At 46.0% G+C, this 2,709-nt stretch overlaps 1 non-coding gene across 1 annotated transcript; it reads right to left on the reverse strand.

The window, feature by feature from the left end:
- Positions 1-338: 338 nt before the first annotated feature.
- Positions 339-411, reverse strand: trnav-cac (transfer RNA valine (anticodon CAC)). The gene has a single exon. It is a non-coding gene; the product is annotated as a tRNA-Val (tRNA).
- Between the last annotated feature and the right edge of the window lie 2,298 nt (positions 412-2,709).

Consider the following 2,709-nt stretch of genomic DNA (forward strand, 5'->3'; position numbering starts at 1 on the left):
ACAAGTTCAGGAATCCGTGGTGCACTGTGACACCAGCGCATCAGCTTCTTCCCTGTCTTTGAACCGAGCCGCCTGCGCAAGGAATGCAAATGCGGTACTGCTTTTCGTAGAAGAATCAGAAGGGGGTAACTACACTCTCAAACAGAATTGCATATGATCAGAACCAGTTTGGATAAAAACTTTACAATTCTTTGCACAGTCATTAAATGGAATTGCATTACATTTCACTACGCCAGCAGATTTGTTCAAGCAACTTCGAAGGCAGGTTTGCAGATGGGAAAGCAAGCAAGAAAGCACCGTTCTTGTCCATGTAAAAGGCTGCCGATGAAGAACAAAGCAGTTTCTGCCCAGTTTCGAACTGGGGACCTTTCGCGTGTGAGGCGAATGTGATGACCACTACACTACAGAAACAAGCCGCAGCCGCCCATCCGGCAGCTCAGGGGCATCCAGCACTGAAAGTTGAAGCCATTCTTCGTTTCACCTTTCTGTTTCCAATAGCTCGTTGTTGTCCAGCGTAATTGACATCTTCAAAACATAAAAAAAAGACACGTGAAATTGATGATAAAATATAGACAAGGATGTGGTCAATGTTTGGACCGTAGGGCGAGGTCGACTAGGCTGGGACGACTTTCCCTGCAGCGTAACGACTGCGACATGATCTAATGGAAGGGTTGGAAACTGAGTATTTACGTGTTTTACCCAAGTTGGGGTGAGTTGAAAACTCGAGAGCATAGGTTTAAGGTGAGTGGGCTGAAATTGACAAAGGACCTGAGGCACATTTCCCACACAGAAGGTTGTGCGTGTATGGAATGAGCTCCCAGAGGAAGCGGAGGAGGCTCTGAAAATTGCATGAGTTTCTGGATAGGATGGGTTGAGAGGGTTTGGGGCCAAATACTGGGGAACCGGACTTGTTTATATTTGGCTATGTGCTGAGCATGGAGGAGATACACCGAAGTATCTGTTTCCACGCGGTGTCCCCCAAAAACGTTGTGTTGCTTACACCTGCTTTAAAGGATTACTTTTTAGCGGAGCTTGCCGTCGCAGTCTGTGGCACAATCCTTTACTGTGTTCGATGCTCACGGGAAAGGTAGTATTGCGAAACACTGCAGAAAGGAACGACTTCCTTACTTTTGCTCCGACTGACCATACTCTGTGAAATTTTCCCAGATCCTCAGTTAAGGACTTTTGCAGCTGGAAGTTTCCTCAGAAACGCTGTTAACTCGTAAAGTATTGAGCGAATCGCAAAACAGAAAGCATTTAACACGGAACACAAACAAAGCTGGCATACCTAATGCATTTTCAGACACAGAGATGCATGAATGCTAAATGTGAGACAGTCCGAGGGCATGATTTATAAAGTAATCTCACAACTAACAACAGGACAATTCCAAACTACTCTTTCACACATACTGCAGCCTTAGGGAACCACCACTTCCCAGACAATACTGAAAAGAGAGAAAGAAAGAACCTAATAAGAATGGGCCATAAAAAGTGAATTTCACCAATCACAGTCTCGATTAGATTACCTTTCCCTTCCGATGTCTCCAGGACGGAAACGAAGGAAATGGGAGAAATTCAACAACATATCACATCGAAATTCGTTGGAACGATTTTCCCATTGGCCGAAAAACCAAATAACGACGAGTCGAGTCACCCCAGGACTTTGTTTCACAACAGCGATGAAATACCGGTCTCCATTCGGTTCCAGTACAAGCTCAACTTGCCTGGAACAGCACAGCTGCTTGCGATTTTCTGCGCGGGAGGCGAACACGATCATGACAGACAGAGACACTTTGAAATATTCGGCACTATCCCACACCACAGTTAATTCCCCGGGAAGCAAAGCCATTTTACTTTTGTTTTCAACATCAATACAGTGGGGACAGAAACAGCATTTTAACAAAAAAGCTGCAGCGTTGGAGTTGATCTGCAGAAATGGCAGTGGTGGGATTCGAACCCACGCCCCTTTCGAGATTGGAACCTGTATCCAGCGCCTTCGACCGCTCGGCCACACTACCAGCCGGCCGCGCGCACCATTTTCTTGCGTTTCCAACTGTGCTCTCCTGCATAACAACAGATGCCAAGTCACATGAAAATGGTTCCATGATCCCTCTCCGACTCGCACAGCTGCTGGGATGTGCCCGTCTACAATATCAATTTCGCAGCAGATAATGAGAGCCCATCAATCCAGACAAAAATCAATGGTAAGCTGAGTCTATCTTCTCAGACTCCTTTCAGCTCCAAATGTATCTGTGAGAATATATGTTCGGTTATGATTTGGTCAAATAACCACGAGCTGCTTGACATTACTGCAATTTCGATTCTTGCTTTGCTAAATGATTTCACCCATTGCTTGAAACAGGGCAAGTTTCACGTTTACGCGGAACATGAAGCACACCGGACTACAGGGAAAATGCACAAAGCCGTGTTCCACATCATACCGTGCAGCGTAATTTCAGTCACTGTGTCTGTTTTGCAGAAAAAGAGTCCCAAACAATGTACTCCACCCTAAAACCGGAGGTCGCATTCTTATTCGAGAACGACAGATCACATCGTGAGCATGCTCTGACCTCGGAGCCAGTTCGAGATGACACTTTCCTTGCCTTTTACCCTAACCGTGCAATTTGCTGCAGAGATGTTCACTCCTGGACATCAGCCACATGGATAGCAACTGAGTTGGAAACCTGTGTGGGAATCGACGAGAAGCGA

The sequence above is a fragment of the Chiloscyllium punctatum genome, chromosome 28 (genome assembly GCF_047496795.1).
Source record: "Chiloscyllium punctatum isolate Juve2018m chromosome 28, sChiPun1.3, whole genome shotgun sequence".
NCBI classification, from domain to species: Eukaryota; Metazoa; Chordata; class Chondrichthyes; order Orectolobiformes; family Hemiscylliidae; genus Chiloscyllium; species Chiloscyllium punctatum.